A 22,326-nucleotide genomic window follows, 5' to 3' on the forward strand; every position below is an offset into this window, starting at 1 on the left:
GCTGAGTATAAAAAAGTGTTTTAAAAACAATACATTCACTGAGTATAAGAAAAGTGTTTTAAAAACAATCCATTCGCTAAGTATAAAAAAGATTTTTTAAAAACAATACATTCGCTGTGTATAATAAAAAAAAATTTTAAACAATACATTCGCTGAGTATAAAAATATTTTTTTAACACATTCGCTGAGTGTAAAAAAAGTATTATTAAAAACAATACATTCGCCGAGTATAAATAAGTGTTTTAAAAACAATTCATTCGCTGAGTATAAAAAGAAGTGTTTGAAAAAGAATATATTCGCTGAGTATAAAAAAAGTTTTTTTTTAAACAATACATTCGCTGGGTATAAAAGAAAAAAAAGTTTTATTAAAAACAATACATTCGCCGAGTATAAATAAGTGTTTTAAAAAGAATACATTCGCTGAGTAAAATTTTTTTTTTGGACAATACATTCGCTGAGTATAAAAAAAAGTTTTTTTAAAACAATACATTCGCTGAGTATAAAAAAAAGTGTTTTAAAAACAATACATTCGTTGAGTATAATTTTTTTTTTTGTTAGACAATACATTCGCTGAGTATCAAAAAAAAAGTTTTTATTAAAAACAATACATTCGCTAAGTATAAAAATGTTTTTTTTTAAACAATTCATTTGCTGAGTATATTAAAGTGTTTTAAAAACAATACATTCGCTGAGCATAAAAAAGTTTTTTTTTTAAACAAAACATTCGCTGAGTATAAAAAAAAAGTGTTTAAAAACAATACATTCACCGAGTATAAAAAAAGTTTTTTTTAATCAAAACATTCGCTGAGTACTAAAAAAAGTTTTTATTAAAAACAATACTTTCGCTAAGTATAAAAATGTTTTTTTTTAAACAATTCATTTGCTGAGTATATTAAAGTGTTTTAAAAACAATACATTCGCTAAGTATAAAAAAAAGTTTTTTTTTTAAACAAAACATTCGATGAGTATTAAAAAGGGTGTTTAAAAAAACAATACATTCGCTGAGTATAAGTTGGAGGGTTAACACTGCGTCACATTCACCGCACCTGAGGACTGTACACGTAATAAAGCCATTGGTTAATTCCGTATGAATAATCACTCTTGCTATACTTACCTCGGTCTTCCTATCTTTCTGACATGGTAATTCCCATGGAGGAATTGTTTTTTTTTTTTTTATTTTCCGATTCATAACATCCCTCATCGTTTGTCATTTTCTCAATATATAATGTTTTGTCATGATAGTTTTATAATACTTATAGGATCATTTAATATGTAGTAAATCTATTACTTGTTTAGCATCAACATCTGCGTTTTCATTAACATCAATTTTCAACAATGGCCAGAATGATAAAATGCTATCTCCATTAACATAACCATTAATGAGTATAACTTGAATAATTAATGATCTTCCTAATCGGGTAGTTGAATCAGTAGAACGTCAAAAGTTCAAACTCGCTGCAAATGTTTTTTTTTTTTTTTTGAACACGCTTATATAAGTCCTTTTATAGTTTATAAATCAAATATCTGTTTTAATGTTGTTAATGGTTTTAAGATATTTTATTTTTAATGTACATTACATCTTATATCGTTTATTTATTTCCCAATTTCCTTTCCTCACTGGGCTATTTTCCCCGTTGGAGCCCTTGGTCTTATGGTATCTTGCTTTTCCAATTAGGGTTGTAGCTTGGCTAATAATAATAATAATAATAATAATAATAATAATTAAACAAGTAAATAAATGCATCATCTTTAAAAAGCATAATTTATTCCACGGTAAAAGTTCATGCTCTGTTGGGTTTGCTGTCCCAATTATCCAGTTCTTTTATTCATCACAATGCGGATATATGGCATTTAAGCGGCTGATCTTTACCCTCTCCGACACTTGCGGAAAGTAGCTCACCTGTCTCATCACATCACAGTACAAAGTGATTACGTACTGTTATCAATTCTATCTCCTTTATTCTAATCAAGATCATTTGGATTACTACAATTTCATGCCCCCTCTCTCTCTCTCTCTCTCTCTCTCTCTCACACACACACACACACACACACACACACACACACACACACACACACACACACACACACACACACACACACACTTGTGGCCACGTTTTGCTTATTTCATGTCTCATGAATTCAACTTTTTCCTTGTCCTTTATTATTACTCAATTTTTTATCTTTTTCATCGTGCTATTCTCCCGAACATTTATATTCGGTTACTCATTTGATCTCTATTTGGGCTTTCCAGTTCACTTGCTCATCCTCGTTACTTCCAATGATTAATACTTCTGCCTTTCTAGTTTGGTACTAAATATGATCTTTTGAAAGATTTCCTTTCTATGACAGTTGGCGATTGCTACTTCCACTCCTTTCCTGTTATTATTATTATTATTATTATTATTATTATTATTATTATTACTTGCTAAGCTACAACTCTAGCTGGAAAAGCAGGATACTATAAGCCCAGGGGCTCCAACAAGGAAAATAGCCCTGTGAGGAAAGGAAAAAAGGAAAATAAAATATTTTAAGAAAAGTAACATTGAAATATCTCCTATATAAACTATAAAAACTTTAACAAAACAAGAGGAAGAGAAATAAGATAGAATAGTGTGCTCTTGTGTACCCTCAAGCATGAGAACTGTAACCCAAGACAGTGGAAGACCATGGTTCAGAGGCTATGGCGCTACCCAAGACTAGAGAACAATGGGTTGATTTTGAAGTGTCAGTCTAGAAGAGCTGCTTACCATAGCTAAAACGAACTGACAAACTATGATCACATCTATAAATATTTCTACTTCTACATCCCTTGTGAGTCTTACCCTTTTCTGACTTTAGCATTCCCCTGATCTGTCACCAAAGAACAAAATTTCCGGTCAAATATAGTGCCTCACTCTACTTTCCCTGTGGTGGCCGATGTAGTAACGTCCTTGAGTGGTGAACGCCAGACTGGAGTTCGAGTCCCGCTCAAACTTGATAGTTTCTTTGATCGCTGCAACCTCACCATCCTTGTGAACTAAGGATGGTGGGTTTGGGGGAGCCTATAGGTCTATCTGTTGAGTCATCAGCAGCCATTGCCTGCCTCTCCTTGGCCCTAGCTTGGATGGAGAGGGGGCTTGGGCGCTGATCGTATGTATATATGACCAGTCTCTAGGGCATTGTCTTGCTTGATAGGGCAATATCACTGTCCCTTGCTTCTGCCATTCATGAGTGGCCTTTAAGCCTTTAAACCATATTTCTTCTGTTTTGCCACAGAAGTGCCCACTCCTGCTGGTCCCTTCTTGTTCGTTTCATATATCACAGACTTCTTTTCAACCTGCAATTGTTCCTAGTTCTTTATGGCAATCGGCACGGAAAAGATTGCCGAAGCAATTGGGAGCATATCCAAGCCGTACGTTTGTCGGTTCTCCAATTACTTATTATGATCTATGCTTACATTGACTGTAGCCTAATCAAATGGTCTTCTGTCCATCTCCCTTCCATTCCACCACGCTGATATTTACATGTCTTTTCTCCTTTGATTTACTCCATCTTAACCTATCAAATTGTTTATCAACTCCATTTATGAAAAGTTCCCTCCTATTGTCCAGACTTGATTTACTTGCTTTTCTTTTATTTATCAATTCCAGGATCCTCGTTGCTTACTCCACAACACTATGATTGTGGATGCATTACTGGGGGCGTAGGTGCAAAACGCTGCAACCTGCAGAAAGTTCATTTTTTCAGATACCTCCCACACAGACAGCAGAGCTTGCATACTTTTATTTATAGCTTCCAAAGCCTGTTTAATACATCAGGCAACTTCTTTAGTTAGTGTCTCTAATTTTGTTCCATGGCATTGCTTCTAAATTCTTTGAATTCATTGCAGCTAAATATAAACTCTGTTGTGTCATCTACTTCACTACAAAACACACAGCCTATCATTTTCACACCTGTTTCTACATTTTTTAATCTTTCATATTTAACATTGTTTTCATTATTATTACTGCTTCCTTGGGTTTAAGTTCACGTATGTAATCTTTTCTGCCATTACTATTTACAAACCTCATTTTTGGTAATTTCTTATAATTTCATTTGACAATTAACTTTATATTTCTTTCTTACGTTCTTGATTTTTATACCTTCTTCTTTAATTTTAATATCATATATACTGTATATATATATATATATATATATATATATATATATATATATATATATATATATATATATATATATATATATATATATATTGATACTTTTCCCCAGTATTTCCTATACGGTTCCCTTATTTGGTCTTCCACTATCCCTAATCATTTATCATCTGATGTTATGAAACAGCCTCACGTTTTTATACTCGATTCTATTTTCAACTGGTCATATTCCTGTTTCCGCTATTAACCCCCAACAAGGTGTGGTTGCAACATGTTCAAACATTCCTTTTATAATTTTGTACTGTATACCCTCTAACTCTTTCATTTTTTTTTTCGGGTGGTAGCTTCCTTGCCTGATGATTGCCAGACTGGGGTTCGAGTCCCGATCAGACTCGTTAGTTCCTTTGATCGCTGCAACCTCGCCATCCTTGTGAGTTAAAGATGGGGATTTGGGGGAGCCTATAGGTCTATCTGCTGAGTCATCAGCAGCCATTGCCTGGCCCTCCGTGGTCCTAGCCTGGGTGGAGAGGAGGCTCGGGCGCTGATCATATGTAATATGGTCAGTTTCTAGGGCATTGTCCTACTTGATAGAGCAATGTCACTGTCCTTTGCCTCTGCCATTCATGAGTGGCCTTTAAACTACTATTGTTTCCTAAATCTTTATTATCACAAGCAATGCCAAAATCCCCTCCTCTTTTACTGTACCATACTTCTGAACTTCTTGCACCATTAATTCATTTTTTGCTTCCCTTTTACTTATGCTAAAGGTGTAAATACACGTTCAAAAAAAGCGTCAAAATTTTGCATCAAAATTTTGATGGAAAATTTGAGTGTGTGTAGGACGTTTTGATGTCAAAAAAAGATTTGAAGCAAAGTTTTGACATCAAAACGTCCTACACACACTCAAATTTTGCATCAAAATTTTGATGGAAAATTTGAGTGTGTGTAGGACGTTTTGATGTCAAAAAAAGATTTGAAGCAAAGTTTTGACATCAAAACGTCCTACACACACTCAAATTTTGCATCAAAATTTTGATATGAAAATTTTGATGCAAAATTTTGACGCTTTTTTTGAACGTGTATTTACACCTTTAAGACTGTGGTTTCCCTTTTCTGAATAATATCCTCCTAAGTATTTACATTCCTCAACTGTTTCTATCCTTCCATTTCTAACCACTCCATTCACCGTTTTAACCTCTTCTTTTGTGTGTCTAATTACAAACACCGTAGATTTCTGTGGAGTGGCTCTAAAAGTAATTTTTTTTTAGGCCTTCCAAACTGCGGCAGCTGCTTATAGCTTTTTTCTACTTTGCATCTATCGATGCTAGGGAACAATATATCGTCTACATAAATCAGGACATCTATTCTGATGTTTCTAATCAGGATTATCGTCTTCTCACTTACAGAATTTACTTCGTCTGTGACGATTGAACATAATTTTGGTCCAAAAATTGTTCCCTGTCTTACATTTCCGTCTATGTTAAGTTCTTCGGTATGTCCAACAGGAATCTTAATAATTACTTTAGCTCTCTCATTTGATTTATATATCATCTCAGCATCCTCTTTCCCTGCCATCTTACTCAATTCTGTGATACAGTCTTTCAAGCACAGTTTATCGAAACACTTTACTGCATCTTCAAACCATATGTATGTTAAATCAATTAAGTTAACACTTCAAACACTGATGCCCCCCCCCCCCCAAAAAAAGTGACACGTTGACAAATTTAAGTAAAAGAAAACTTACTAGTGCTGAAGCATCAACTATGATCACTGACAGGAGAAATGATGTGAAAAAGAAAATAAGTGTTTCGATAATGTGGATTTGCCAATAAACGCCAGTTGTGTAGTATGATATGCAAAATACCTAAAAATGTATACTTTTATTTACTTTAAGGACCAGGAAAGCAGCACTTAAAGTAAGTGAAAAGTGAATGCATGGGGATACTACTTCCAGAGAGTTCTTGGGTCATTTAACTGGTAAGATAGTACTACATTGGATCTTTCTCTCTGGGTGCGGCCCATTTCTTCTTTTCCTACACATACACAGAATAATGTGGTCTATTTTTTACACATTCTTCTATTTCATCATACACTTGACAACACAGAGATTACCAAACAATTCTTCTTAACTCAAGAGGTTAACTACTGCACTGTAATTGTTCAGTGGCTAATGCCCTCCTGATAAAGGTAGAAGACTAACTATAGTAAGCAGCTCTTCTACTAGAAGGGCACTCCAAAATCAAACTTTTGTCCTCTAGTCTTGGGTAGTGGCATAGCCTCTGTACCATGGTCTTCCATTTTCTTAGAGTTCTCTTGCTTGAGAGTACACTTGCGCACACTATTCTATCTTATTTCTCTTCTTGTTATTTTAAAGTTTTCTGGTTTATATATGTAAGATTTGTTTTAATGTTATTGTTGTTCTTTAACTCCTTTTGTAGTTTATTTCCTTTCCTCACTGGGCTATTTTCCCTGATGGAGCCCTTGGGCTTATAGCATTCTGCTTTCCCGAGTAGGGTTGTAGCTTAGCAAGTAATATGTCAGGATGCCAGAAAACTTCTAATCAATCAATAAATTAGCAAGTAATAATAATAATAATAATAATAATAATAAAGCTCTGAATCTCCCTTTGAAACAAAGAAAAATGTCCTTTGCCGGTTTTCTTAGTTTCCATTAGAAGCAATTGTAATATCATTATATAAATTTTGCTTGGAATATTGGAAGTACACACATACACACACACACACACACAATGAAGGACCAAATTGTGAACACAGTGAAAGTGTGTAACTATCACCTGAGAAACATAGCATTTATTAGAAAATATTTAACAGAGGGCAGTACAAAAATTTTAGTGATGAGTCATGTAATATCAAGGCTTGATTATTGCAATTCTCTGTACTACAAATTGCCCAATACACTACTAAGGAAGCTTCAAAATGTGCAAAACCGGGCGGCTAGACTGATAAAAGGCATTAATTTTCGGGAGAGAATAACTCCTGCACTGATCGATCTACATTGGTTACCTGTTAAGGCTAGAATTGAATTTAAAATTTGCTTGTTGACTCACAAAGCACTTACAAGTGATAAGCCTAAATATCTTCGTGATTGCTTGGTCCCCTACCCTGAAGCTACCAGCGCCGCTGTAAGAGTTAGACATGCAGATGACCCACATAGACTATTCGAAATTAGTGTGAATCATGCAATAGGAGGAAGAACGTTCAGTTATGCTGCACCGAGACTCTTTAACGATGTCAAGAATAGCACAAATGTGGCAGCCTTCAAGAAAAACCTGAAGACTTATCTTTTTAGAAAGTGTTATAATAGTGACCTGAAAACTATTAAGCCTGAATACAAATGCTAGCGAAATAACTGATAACGATACAGAGCAAAATATTAACTGGAAAGGAATTATTTTTTCATACACCAAGGCCCGCCTGAACAGACCTTTAGTGTTTGATGGAGGGCGAGAAATAAACCTCTAAAAGTAAAAGTAAGTATATTATATATATACAGTATATATATGTGTATATATATATATATATATATATATATATATATATATATATATATATATATATATATATATATATATGTATATATATATATATATACTGTATATATATATATATATATATATATATATATATATATATATATATATATAATGTCCTTTGTATATATGCGTATGTGAAAGTTACAGTAATTTTGTGGTCAGGTGAGTTAGCGAACAAGAAAGAAATTAATGTATTATCCCCTGGGAGTTGAGTCAGACTCTGTCACTTACTGTCCAAAGAATAAGGCAACGCTTTGGGCTGATGTGTTTGACAATAAGCAGAGTAATGAGAAACTATTTTCCTTATTCCTGTTTTCCTGAGACTGAACTTAGCTTTTAGATCTCGTGAAATTAAAGTTCTCTTGATAGACCGTGATGCTTATGGAGGTGTAGATCCAAATGGTTTTTTCCTTTTTTTTATAAAGACTGCAGATTTCGTAGTTCTTGTTGGAGAATTGGTAATTTTACTCCACAATGCAAATGTGTGTGGTAGTTAAAGTCCAACTAATTACTGTCCAATTTCCATAACCCATATTATCTAAAAAATTTAACGTCTTTTTTTTGGCAAAACGTCTTAATAGGTTTGCTAAAGTTAACCACCTGTTCCCTTGTTTACAATTTGGTTTTCGTAAAGGCCTTGGAGCACGTGATGCTCTTCTTTCAATCTCCAATGCTGTAGAGAAATCCCTTGACTGTGGTCAGGAAGGTCGTAAGATTGACCTTAAATTTAGTGCTGTCTTTGACCGTGTAAATCATGAGGCCCTTGTTTTCAAACTCAAACAGTTGGGAGTTGCTGGGTCATTTCTTAGCATCATTATTGAATTTTTAAGTAATAGATAACAAAGAGTTGTTTATGGACACCATAGTGGATAGAGGAATGTGATATCTGGTGTTCCTCAGTGCAGTGTTCTTGGCCTATTACTTTTCATACTATATACACTTGACATGTGGTTTGGCCCATAAAACAAGCTTGTTGCATACGCAGATGATGTTACACTATTTGCCTCAATTCTATCCACTCACTTTATTAGTAATATAATATTGAGTCATTGTCATCCCAATAACAGATTTTACATCACATACAGCTTTGCTATCATTTTGAGATATAAGTTTGACATTATTTGCTGTCCAATGTAACTGTTATATGATTCCGGCTTTTTAAGAACGTTTATCTTAACTACTTCAAAGAATATGTATTTTTTAATCAGCTTACTATGACCCCTCCAATTCTCAAACGAGGAACATTTACGATGCCCCATGTGGAATTATATACCAGGTCTCAGAAATTAGGCTGGATGATTATTATACATTTCCAACTCACACCAGAGTTAACTCTTGTCATTTCATTATCAGATGATAACTTCACTTTGAATGTCCTCTCTAGCTTTTATTTATGAACCCAAAATTGAGAGTGGAAATTGAAACTGTGTTTGCAGTAATGTATTTAGAACAAAATTTTACAAGCCTCATTATTGAATTTCAAGAACTATAATTGAATGTTAGAAACACAATAATTGATTAGAGAACGGAACCGGTTTTGACTTCTGAAACTGGTGAGTCCAATCTTGCAAAGCGAACAACTCCATGTAAGCAAAGAAACAAGTTACCATTATACCGAAAGTAGTTCTAATTTTTGTGTAATAAATGGTTTTAAATGTTAGTGGAAAGCTGCTATTTCTCCAATAAATGAGCTTATAAGGCTTAATTATACTACTGCGCGAAGGAAGTGCCATCGTTTGTGAGAATTTGAGGTAAATTTAATGTAAAGGAAAGTAAAAATGTGTTGCTAGCCCAAAGTCTAGTATGTACTGTTGTATGCTTCGGTACTTATTTACTTTTAAGAGGTTGTAGGAGCTAACCCAAAATTCCTGGTTCGTGTTATAATGACTTACAAGCAAAACAAAGTCAGTGATTTAATTAGGTTAATCGAGATAACTTGGGTCTTGGTATTATTACAGTTTCAGCCATTATGGTAAATTGTTACAATAGTACAATATTCCTAATGAAATAAATAAGATGTGGGTAAATATACGCTACAGGGGGGTTGTATGTATGATAGCGGCCACCCGTATGTATGATTACAGTTAACTGAGAATACGACAGTGGAGGGGGAGTCGTAGGCCATTAGGTAAGTAGGGAAGGACACGGCTTGTAGGTTAGGTTAGGGGGAATATTTAGGTTAGTTGATATCAATTTTTAATCCAAATGGAAGGAACTGGTCGCTGATGTACAAAGGTTCTGATACAGGTAATGTATAGGTAGTTGGGTCACCAATTTTTTGTCCACCCCAATACTCGCCCACGCGCACAACGCAACATCTACCTCTTGCCAGAACAGAGGGTTAATGATATAATGTTGAATTGCGAGCAAAGCAAACCAAGGCCCAGCAAAGACCAGTAAATGAATAATTAGTGTTTGTTCAATGTAAACATACTTGACGATGGATGTGGTTATATGATTCCCATTTTCTATTTGATTGGCAGGTTTGGTAACCCAGCGATCTTCGGTAAAATTATAGAATGGTGCAATAAACGGTTTGTAGAAAATATTATTGCTTACGAATGTATTTCGAGGTCTTACGAACGTTTTAGAGTAATGGTGGGTCAACTACCATAACTGAAAAGCTATGGCTTTGCACTAGATACCGGCATCAATTACGTTCGAAACATTGTAAAATATACTGTTCTTGTCTAATTGTATTGATATTTAATGATATACTGTCAAAACACTGGAGCTCTAGCTTGCCAGGATTTCCAGATACTTAGAAGACGCAGTTTTCCATCCCATTTTTTATGGTATCGTTTGTAAGTGTTCATTGTATTGCAAATACAGTACTGGTAATTCTATACAATAGCTCCGCCATTAATAATTTTGATATTTTTTTTATTTCTGATGAATTACTTTGTGCTTTATCTAAAGCCGACCCTTTTTCAGAGAAGGAACAGTATTTTTACCCAATTCGTTAACCTTTCCAATCTTTGGGAACCCCCGGTGGGAACCTGGGTTTTTGGGTGGGGAATGAATTAAAGAATCCATTTTAACATACGAATGATAGCACATGTAGAATTAGCAATAAACAAGGCCACCAGCTAACTTAAACCACATAACCTAACCTAGTAGCCGTATCCTTACCCAGTTGACCCCGTCTTACTCAGCCATAGTAGATATAATACAGCCTAAAACCCTATGTGTACTTACTTAGGTTTGAGGGTAAAAGTGAGGTGCTATCTTTAATAATGCATGGAGCCTATGATCCAATACGAGACTTTTCAAACCATGTTCCCTTAAAAATGGATACGTAAAAACCACCTTTTTTTTCACTTCTTGTTTTTCGATACAACATGCCTTCTGTCACGTCGAAATGCTCTTTTGTTAAGATCAAGTCGGCCCTTAGCTACCACAGGTGGGGCAAATAGTGTCACTTTCACTTTTAATAAGACCGTGATCTTGTCAGTACTTATTATTCTTTTGATGTTACCACAATAATGCAAAACAAAATCTTTATAATTTAAATAACAATTGAGACAAGAACTCTTAGATTTACCGTATACACTAAATCAAACGTAATCTTGAACTTCCCTCTTTTTAGTGAAAGTACTTAAATGTGATAACTTGCTGACAGGGCTATTGCTTAGAATTACCCAAATACTTCCTTACTTAATTGAGCTAATTATTTATTGTTTTTTTTCTCTGCCCTATGTTTGCTTTGCTCGATTAAACTTCCTCTCACTACAGCTCCTATGTTCTGGAAAGCGGACTATGTTTTGCTATGTGCGTTAACCCTGTGGGCTAGTATATTAGTAATAACTATCAATTATACAAACTTAAGGAGTGAACGCACACACTTAACAAGGGGTGAGTTGTAGCTTCGCGCTCCAGCATCTGTTGGAACATAGACTTGTCTTCTATTTCTAATGATCAGGCTAAATATATCAAACACACATTTCTACCCTAATCTTTTGTTATCAGTGTGGTCAATGAAATAAGAGTTATGAATATATTGCATATTCCAATAATGAAAATTAATAACAAAGAGGTTTAAAATATAAAACTAGCCCTTTATTCTGTTTGAACTAGTAACTTAGGCTGAAGCACCACCTATTAGTGTGTGTTCCGTAACTGCAATACAAACCTACGGTATTTATCAGGGGGTTATTACTTTTAGCGAAGCTGAAAGGACGAGCCATTAAAATTTTTTGTGAGGGTTAACTACCCATTACGCTAGTTAGCGGGTAGTGGAGGGGGTAGCTTGCTACTGCTCCTACTCATACACAGGTGATTAGCTCACTTTTCTTTTGGCTCGGATTGTGAACGGTCGTTGCTGTTCTTAATCCTCGCCTATTTTGGACTGCCATTAATTGCTTTTATTTGTGCTTTCTCTTTGATTAATGTGTGTGTTGATTTCTGCGACTATGCGTACTTGCCCTGGACTTGAAGGCCGGCCCTGCGGAATATTCATGTCAGCCATGGACACCAATTGCCACACCCTTTGTCCTGCCTGCAGAGGTCAATGGTGTGATCGTGATAACAGGTGTAGCGAGTGTCAGGAGTGGTCTGCCTCTCAGTGGGAATGGTTTGGGCGACGGTGAAAGAAGTCAAAGTGGGATGTTTCCCTTTGAAGGTTTCTTTGAAAGGGGTAAAACCCAAGGCCCCTTCTTCTACTTCCCAACCTTCCTCCGAAGCTCCTGCTCGTTCAGTCTCTTCCGAGAGACTGTCGAGTAGTAGCGTAGACCCTTTAATCTATGGCCAACCCCGGTCCTGAGAGATGGTGTTGGTTCCCCTAGTGAAGTGGCCCTACCTCTCCCCCCGGGTGAGGCCTTGTCTCTGTCTCTCTATTTACAGGTGTGGTCGTCCTTGGGGTTTTTGGGTAAGCCCTCCAAGGACTCCTTGCTGCAATCCATCATTCGTGGTGCTAGTGCTCAGCCTTCGTTGACTTCGGAGTTGGCTCCTCTGTCGTGCGTCGACGTTGTGGTGTCTGAGGCGTCTTCTGTGGCTGCTGCCGACACCTCTGCACCTTCAGACTCTCCAGCTGTTGCTGCCGACTGTGTTTCCCCCGTTCCTGTTCATTCTTCGAGTGGGAAACTAAGTCCTTCGTCTGTCTCCTACGAGTGAATCTCCTTGAAGGAGGAGTTCACTCATAGAGACTCCTCTGTGGAGGATTGGTGCTTCTTCACCCTCCACTTCACCTTAGAGGTGGCCCTTCACTATCAGTGAAAAGGCACCTCTTTGGCTCTTCAGCCTCACCTTCGCAGCCTTCCCCCACAGAGGAGCCTCCACTTCAGTCATCTTCTGGCCCTTGACCTTCGCCCGTTCCTGAGCCATCTCCTGACGATACTGTCGCGGGTCCTCGGACTTCGGCCTTGGACTCTTTTGTGGATCATTCGCAAACTGCGTTGGAGAATGTTCGTCCTTCCAAAGGGCACATTTCTGTTCCAGACCTTCCTTCACGTTGACCTGCCCTCTTCGTTCCTGTCTCCTATTCCTCGTCTGCCTGCTCGTAATGTACCTCTGACGTTCTCCAGCGTGCCAGTACCCTTTAGTGAACCAGCGCTCACCAGCATCACGTAAGTGCCCTCCAACTCTTAAACGCCTCCCAGAGCGTCATCGCCCTTCACCGCATCAGAGCTCTTCGATATATCAGCATTTGCCTGCTCGTCAGCGCCTTCCAATGCCCCAGCGATCGCCGAAAGCCAGTTTGGCAGGGACGTTCATCCTTCTAATGGGTGAGTCACCCCTAATAAATAGCGTAGGTTTGTATTCCAGCTATAGAACCAATGACAAATTCGGAGAAAATTTGTATTTTTCGTAACGATACAAACCTTTAGCTATTTATACAAACTTACTCGCCAACCCTATCCCCCTTGAAGTCCTACCGCCAAGCAAAGTGAGCTGAATAATAGGTGTTTGAGTGGGAGGAGTAGCAAGTTACCCGCTGCTAACTAGCGGGATGGATAGTTAACCTTCGCTAAATTTTAATGACCCGTCCTTTCAGCTTCGCCGAAAGTGATACCCCTAATAAATAGCCACAGGTTTTGTATCAGGAAAAATATAAATTATCTCTGAGTTTGTCATTTTTGAGCTCCTTCAACTCGGTGCGGAGAGGAACAGAACACCGACTTCCTCGTTGGTGAATCCCTTATCGTTGCTGAGTGTTGGCTTACGTGTTCCTAAGGTTTCGTCTGCTGACGATTCCCGCCCTGCCTCTTCTGCCGCTGCTGTCGCTGTTGCCAAAGACTGCGCTTTTCCCCTTGCTGAGCCGACTCTTCCGTTGGGGCCGGAGCAAAGTCCGAGGCAGGTCTCTCCTGCAGGTGGGCATGTGTCTTGTCCTAGAGTGAGATCCCCTTCAAGACCCCGATCTGTAGGTCTTTTAGAAATCTTGCTGCTGAGCCGTCAACTTCTTTGTAAGATCTTGACCGTCCTCGTCGAGTTCGCAGAGTGCGTGATCCGTCTCGTCACTTCAAACGTTCTCCTTCACCTCCAGCTAAGAGACGTCTCTTTGGCTCTCCTCCTTCGCCCGTCGGACGGTCCCCCTTGGAGGATCGTCGCTCGCTAGAACCTCGCTGCTTGCCCACTCCTCGTTACTCGTCACCACGGGTGCAGCTCTCTCCCAGAGACCATCATTATGACGAATCTTGTCAGCCTCGCCGACAGCCTTCTGCTTCCCGACCCTCACCTACCTTATCGGACTCTCCCTGGACTCACCGTTAGTCAGCCATGCGGCGTTTGCCTGTCCACCATTACTCTCTGACCTCTCGCCACCTGTCAGTTGTTCATGGTTCACCATCTGTCATAGAATCTCCGGATACTCCGACTGCTCGTCAAGCTACCGTAGTTCGTGGTTCTCCGACTGTTTGCAGTCCGCAAGCTTCTAGTCACTTACCTGTGACTCATCAACCACTGGCTGTCTATCATTTTCTGGCTTCTCGCCAATCACCGATGGTTCGCCGTGTGCCAGCTTCCCGTTGATCGCCAGCTGCTCGTCATTCTTTGGCAGATCGTCGTTCACCAACGACTCGCCGATCTCCTACTACTAAACGCTCTATAGTTAGCCATCATTTTCCTTTTACTTGCTATTTGCCAGCTGCGCACCGATCACCAGTAGCTCATCATTTGACAGTTGCTCGTCTCTTTCCATCTTTGCCTAGTTCTTTTGTGATTCGCCGCTCGCCAGTTCCTAGGCGTTCGCCATCCAGCCATTGTTCCCCAGACCGCAGGCGATCTTTAGATCGGAGACAGGCGTCTAGACACTTTCCTTCTTGAGCTTCTTGTTGCTCATCAGCGCTCACCAACCTGCTGTTCGCCAGTGCCTCAAAGCCGCATCTGTCCTCTTCTTCTGTTTGGTCATCGATTGATCATGGTAGGAATGTCCTATCTTTCCTGAAACCCTCAGCTTCGATCCTCTCAGGGAACCTTTCGGCCAGCGCTGCAGTGGGCAAAGAACCGTGGTTCAACACCCTGGTTAGAGCAGTCCACTAGGCCTTTGTGGGAGGTGTTCCACCTCTTCGATCGACCAGTACTCCTAGGATCCCACCTGAAAAGTCATCCTCTCCTCCAGTTGACCCTTCCATCCCTTCCCTTAAGATGAAATGAGGAGTAGCTGAACAACAGGACTCATCCCAGATCAAGCTGACACCAGTACAGACTTCAAAGCGGAGGCTCAGTATTGTTGTCCCCACTTTGCGAGTAGGCTCTCACTTTCATCTCTCAAGCCAAGAGTCTCTCCTTCTTAGAGAAAAGTCTCTGGGGTTGCTTTCCGCCCCTCTCCTATTGAGGTGATTCCACCGGATCAACGACCAGTCTCCAAACCCTTACGAGAGAACATCTCTCCCTCAGCAGGAGAGACACGAACAGCAGATCGTTCAAGGCCTTCACTTCTTGAGAATTTCTTACCTCCTCAGAAGGAGTTGAAGGATGCCAAGACTTTGCCCAAGTCTTTGGCAAGGGTATCAAGACCTTCCCAGGAATGTCCTAAACAACCATCTCTGAACCCTACTGGGGTGTCAGAAAATTTGACTCCCATCGTGCAACGGACGACCTCGACCCGTTTCTAGATGATGTCTGGTGGGTGGATGACGTCGGTAACAATGATGACCATCTTTTAAGAGCTGCTAGTCCGAAGCTATCGGAGGCAGTGCAGAAAGAGTTTGAGCATGCCTTCTGGCAGGTTTTGGCCTGCATGAGGGCCATCAGTGGGTTATCTGACCCGGCGATGTCCCCTCGAGAGAGCAAAGACACGGTCTTGGACCATGTCTATGGCACGCAGAAGCCCCTCAGGACCAGTGAGGCCTTGCTCTGGTCTAATGGTCTGGTGAGTGACCATTGGAAGGCGTTTTCTTAGCACGCCGGCTCCTCTACCTCCCTCCAGGTAGGCTCGTCCTCTAAACTTCTTCCGGTGCCATTCTTGCAGCAGAGGAAGTATTAAAAGGCTTCCAATGAGCCCCTTCTGGCACTGCTTCTCAACCACTCGTTAGAGGCTCTATTCAGAGGAATCTCCCTCGAGAGAGACTCAGGTCTTCAGGTTTCATTTTTGGTTTCGGATATCCTGAACCAGGAGAAGGTGGCGAAGTACGCCATGCAGGCTACTTCGGAGCTGAATCTTTGGTTGGGATCAGTGAGACGCCTCATGAGGACCGAGAACTGGTTCAAGGAGAACTCTTGGAAAGCGATGGAGACCTTTCTATTATCGGGAACTCAAACCATCTAGTTCTTTTCCACTAAGTTGTAAACTTGTGAGCAAACACGATCTTGCGGCGAAGGGACTCGATAACAGAAAGGTTCCATAATCAAGTCCCACAGAATGAGGTTATGAGACTGAGGAACTCAACTCTGGATGGTTCCTCCCTTTTCAGACCGGAAAACGTTGAGCGGCCAGTGAAGAGATGGAGTTAGTCCAACCATGACTCCCATCTTCATAGGACATTGACATCCCTTCCCTACAAACCACCTTCTCCGCAGAAGAAACAATAACAGCCAAAACTGCCGACGAACAGGACAGCAGCTACAACGCCAACTATGAAGGTGTCTAAGAAGCCCTTTCCAGCCAAAGATCTGAAGGGTTCAAAGTCCTCGCCTGGAATGAAGAGTATTGAGGGGGCGGCCGGGGCTGCAACCGCCAGGATGGGCAATCCTCCCACTTGTCCACCAGTGGGGGATGCCTACATCACTGTTGGCAGAGGTGACTGCAGTTCAGGGCTGAACCCTGGACAGTCTCCGTGATTTGTTCAGGGTATCGCGTCCCATTCACGCAATCTCTTCCTTTACTGACCAAGGCTCCAGTTCTATCGAGCTCCTATGCGAAGTGATCCACATAGGAGCTGGGCCTCCAGGCTGAAGTGTAGATCGTGTTGGAGAAGGGCACTCTCCAGTAGGTCCTCGACGACTCCCCAGTCTTCTTCAGTTGACTCTTTCTTGTGAAAAAGGTGTCTGGAGGCTGGAGACCAGTCATCGACCTCTCAGCTTTGAACAAATTTGTCAAACAAACTTTGTTCAGCATGGAGACGGCAGACACAGTCGGACAAGGGCTAACACCATAGGACTTCATGTGCACAGGGGACCTAAAGGAGGCATACTTCCAGATCCCAATCCATCTGTCTTTAAGAAAGTATCTAAGGATTATCCTAGACAACAAAAGATACCAGTTCAAGGTGCTGTGCTTCAGTCTTTCCACAGCACCTCAGGTCTTCGTGAGAGTTTTCTCCCTAGAATCGGCATCCGTCTCCTTCGATATCTGTACATGTACGTCTTATTGGTTCAAGCAGACTCGGTGGCCACGTTTCTTCAACACAGAGACAAACTTCTGATGTTTTACCAAGATCTGGCGATCATGGTAAACTTCAAGAAGTCGTCACTGCTTCCTCCTCAACAACTGGTGTATTTAGGTTTGATCATAGACACTGATCAACAGAAAGTCTTCCCATCAGGTGATGGTAGTGAGGCTAAGGAAGGGAGCAAGATCATTCCTCAGACGAGAAGAACTCCCGGTCCAGAGGTGTTTGTGTCTCCTCGGGCACCTAGCATCCTTGGTTTGTCTAGTCCCAACTCCCGCCTCAGGATTCAATCTCTTCAATGGCGTCTAAGGTCCAATTGAAATCAGTCCAACGATTCTCCAGACGTTCTAGTTCCTATGTGACTAGAAGAATAGACGGACCTCAGATGGTGGGTTGCAGATGAGAATCTGCCGAAGGGTGTCGACCTTCTCGTCCTCTACATGCTGCACCACACAGCCTCAGGCCTATGGTCATAGTCCGAAGGGTATCAGCACGTAAATCTCCTAGAGATGAAGGTAGCCTTCTTGGCCCTTCAACAGTTCCTGGCAGGTCACTCGGTGGTACTGATGAGTGACAACACCAAGGTAGTGGCTTCCATCAACAAGCAAAGCGGTACCTTTTTGGCAGCCCCTATCAGCATGCTTCATTCTGGGCAAAAGGAATGTGCTCGCAGACAACCTGAGCAGAGCGACTCAGATAGTGGGCTCCGAGTGGTTTTTGAATCATCTAGTAGCCAACAAAGTCCCGACTTTGTGGGGTTCCCCGACTGTGAACCTATTCGCGACGTCCCTGAATTTCAGGCCTCCGCTGTACTGCTCCCCAGTTCCCTAGGCTCTCTGGCAAAATGCATTCCAACAACGGTGGGACAGCATTATCGTTTACAAGTTTCCTCCCGTTCTGTCTGATGTGAAGAAACTCCACAAAACCATAACATCTATCAGTCTCTCGATGACTCATAGCTTTTCTATGATATTATGCAGAATGGTTCCCGGATCTTCTGCAGCTCCAAACAAAGCTCCCTAGAGAACTCTCTCCACAACACGATCTACTCAAACAGCCACATGTAAACATCTTCCACAAAGCCGGGGTCTATTGTTGCAGCAAATGGTGGAGTGGAAGCAGATGTATGTCAGAGAGTGAATGAAGGTTGCAAAGTGTTGGGGGCAGTTAAGGGAGTAGTAAAAAATAGAGGGTTGGGCATGAATGTAAAGAGAGTTCTATATGAGAAAGTGATTGTACCAACTGTGATGTATGGATCGGAGTCGTGGGGAATGAAAGTGATGGAGAGACAGAAATTGAATGTGTTTGAGATGAAGTGTCTAAGGAGTATGGCTGGTGTATCTTGAGTAGATAGGGTTAGGAACGAAGTGGTGAGGGAGAGAACGGGTGTAAGAAATGAGTTAGCGGCTAGAGTGGATATGAATGTGTTGAGGTGGTTTGGCCATGTTGAGAGAATGGAAAATGGTTGTCTGCTAAAGAAGGTGATGAATGCAAGAGTTGATGGGAGAAGTACAAGAGGAAGGCCAAGGTTTGGGTGGATGGATGGTGTGAAGAAAGCTCTGGGTGATAGGAGGATAGATGTGAGAGAGGCAAGAGAGCGTGCTAGAAATAGGAATGAATGGCGAGCGATTGTGACGCAGTTCCAGTAGGCCCTGCTGCTTCCTCCGGTGCCTTAGATGACGGCGGAGGTAGCAGCAGTAGGGGAGTCAGCATTATGAAGCTTCATCTGTGGTGGAAATGTGGGAGGTTGGGCTGTGGCACCCTAGCAGTACCAGCTGAACTCGGTTGAGTCCCTGATTAGGCTGAAGGAACATAGAGAGTAGAGGTCCCCTTTTTGTTTTGTTTCATTGTTGGTGTCGGCTACCCCCCAAAATTGGGGGAAGTGCCTTGGTATATGGATGGATGGACAAAGCCGTAGCTTTGCTACGACTTCATGCCTGGAGGCTATCCAGCATCTCCTCCCTCAGAGGATTTTTGCAACAAGTTGTAGGGAGGATGGCTGGACACCTGCGACAATCATCAGCGTCAGTCTCCCAGGCTAAGTACCCTCAATGCCACTATTTCAGCAATAGCGGAGTTCCTTGTGCACCTATGGGAAGAAATGCTTCTTAGTTTTGGCAGTAAAAGGTTACCGCTCAGCCTTGAGTCTCGCCTTTTATGCTGAAAGGAGTAGATATCTCCTCTTCACTGGAACTTTCTCTCCTCATATAAAGTTATGAGCTTATCTGTCCCCAGCCGGAAGTGAGACCTCTTCCTTGGAATGTGGTTCTGGACTTACATTCTCTGAAGGGTCCCCCATACGAACCATTTTGCCCGGCAACAGATTGCCACCTCGCTTTAGCTTCGGCCAAAAGATTTAGTGAACTTCATGGTCTCTTGTATGACATTGCCCATTCAAGGGGATGGGGAGAGGTATTCCTCAGCTTTGTCCCTGAGTTTATTACAAAGACTCAAAATCCGTGAGTAGCGGATCCTAGATTTGATTTCTTCCGGATAAATAGTCTCCGTTCTGTAACCAATTACCCTGATCAACTGTTACTATGCCCAGTAAGGAGTTTGCAGTATTACCTCAAAAGGACATCTGCAGCTCGCCCCGGAGTGCCAGCAATCTCTTCATTAGCACATGGAAGATCAAGAGGAGGATCACGAAGAACATCATCTCGGCTAGGATTCACAAGGTCTTTAACCTGGAACTAAATCCAGATCCATCTCAGACACGTCGACCCAGAACTCATGACGTCAAGGGCATTGCAATGTCCTTGGCATTCAAGCAAAACTACTGTGGTGCAGGTACTACAAGTGGGCGTTTGGAAGCGTCAGACTGTCTTCACCGCCCACTACCTGCAAGACGTAACCCACAGGAACATGGAAACATTTTCCATTGGTTTTGTGGTGGCTGCACAACAACTGGTTTAACACCTCAAGCTCCCTGATGGACAAGTAGCAGAGGGTTGAGGGCAAAAGTAACCCAGGATTAGTCAGAATGAATGTCTCCTTTTCTTTATCTTCCCCTCTCTTGGGGAATCAACTCCCAGGGTCCTCTGCAAAGCTGACTTCAATTACCTGCTGGCAAACCATTATTCCCTTGTGTAACCTTGTATCGTTCCAATACTTCTTGCATCCCCATACCCTAACGAGGTTGGTATTGGGTATGTCTTGGTAACCTCTGAAGATTTCTATGACTCGGAAGAAGTCTTACCAAGAAAGTCACATTGCTAGTATCACGAGGACACATCTTGTGTCGGCTGCGGACCATGCATAGCATGGTGTAGGATTTCCACCAATTATATGCAAAACACAATAGGGGGAAAACTCTGGGTCAAAGCCAGAAAGCCAGTTTGGCAAGAACTTCCACCCTCTTAAAGGGTAAGTCATCCCTTATAATTACCAGAAAGCCAGTCGGCAAGAACTTCCACCCTCTTTAAGGGTAAGTTGGTTTGTATTTAGTGACAGAACAAATAACAAATTTGGAAGTAATTTGTATTTGTGCCGTAACCGGAATACAAACCAACGATACTGTATTTATTGGGGTATTACTTTTAGCAAAGCTGAAAAGATAAATCATTAGAATTTAGCGAGGGTTAACTACCCATTTCGCTAGTTAGTGAGGGGTAAGGGAGTAGCCCTTTCACTCACACACCTGTAACTGCTTCCTCTCCATCATTTTGAACTGCCATTAATCAGTTTTTGTCTTTTTTTCTGTGTGTGTGTGTATGCTGAGTACTGCTTACCGGCCATGCATACTTGCCCTGGTTTGAAGGGCCACACCTGCAGTACCTTCATGTGCATGGTGGAAACTGATCTTCACCACCTTTGTCTGGTCTGCAGAGGTAGTGCTTCGATGAATCTAACAAATGTAATGAATGCCGGGAGTGGTCTGCCTCACAGTGGGAAAGGTATGGGTAATGGCGTGGCGGAAGAAGAAGTCCAAGTGGAATTGTTCTCGTTCGAAGGTTTCTTGGAAACAGAATAAACCAAAGGCTGCTACTTCCACTTCATGAACTTCCTCCGAAGTTCCTACTCGAACTGCTTCTGGGGAACCATCGAGTAGTAGTGTAGGCTGCTTAACCTCTAGTCAACCTCGGTCCTCGAGAGATGGTGCTGCCTCCCCTAGTGAGGTGGCCTGGGCTCTTCCCCCTAGGGAGGTCGTGTCTCTTTCTCCCTTATTACAGGTTTTGCCGTCTTTGGGGTTACCTGGCTCTCCCTCCAAGGAGGCTCTGTTGCAGTTTCTTCCCCAGGATGCTGAGCTGCAGCGCTCGTCAGTTTCGGAGGTCGACCCCTTGACCTTGGTCGACGTGGTGTTATCAGAAGTTTCGTTTGCTGCCCTGCCAGCAGGCTCTGTTGCTGCTGCTGCTGAGGACTGCACTTTTTCCCCCGACTCAAGCGAGTGTTCCACTTTCTTGTTCGCGTGAAGGGGCAATCATAGAGACTCCTCTTTAAAGTCCTACTGCCGATCAGCTGGCTGATCCTCCGGTCACTGTGGAGCATCGTCATCGTGGTAGGAGACCTTGCCATACTCGTCCGTTGCTGCACCTTCGGGGTGTCCTTTCAATTTCGGCGAAGAGACAACCCTTCGGTTTTTCGTCACCACAGCCTTCCTCTTTGGAAGAACCTTTCCGTCATGTCTCTTCTGGTTCCCAACCTTCGCCTGCCTCATCGTACTTTTCACCTACGAACCGTATCCTGCAAGGGATCATTCGCGTTCCCCTCCTGAGAATGTTTCCTACTAAAGGACACATGCCTTCTTCTGAGCATCCCGCAGCTGTTCGCCGTCCATATACGCATTGTTCACCTGCTCGCCCAGCTCCTGGGAAGAGTTCTCTGTCTGGTCAGGCCCAGGTTCATTGTCCAGCTGCTCCTCCATTGACAAACC

General features: G+C 41.6%; 1 protein-coding gene across 2 annotated transcripts in view; it reads left to right on the forward strand.

Annotated features, from left to right (window-relative positions):
- Positions 1-22,326, forward strand: part of LOC137648733 (uncharacterized) — a 332,677-nt gene that overhangs the window by 259,372 nt on the left and 50,979 nt on the right. Inside the window, exon 1 of one of the 2 annotated variants that reach the window (XM_068381799.1) lies at positions 9,064-9,437. The exons of the other annotated variant lie outside the window; for it this stretch is intronic. The gene's annotated coding sequence lies outside the window, so the exon portion shown is untranslated. Of the gene's footprint in view, positions 1-9,063; positions 9,438-22,326 lie in introns of those variants that run through there. 2 annotated transcript variants of the gene reach the window in all.

The sequence above is a fragment of the Palaemon carinicauda genome, chromosome 10 (genome assembly GCF_036898095.1).
Source record: "Palaemon carinicauda isolate YSFRI2023 chromosome 10, ASM3689809v2, whole genome shotgun sequence".
NCBI lineage: Eukaryota > Metazoa > Arthropoda > Malacostraca > Decapoda > Palaemonidae > Palaemon > Palaemon carinicauda.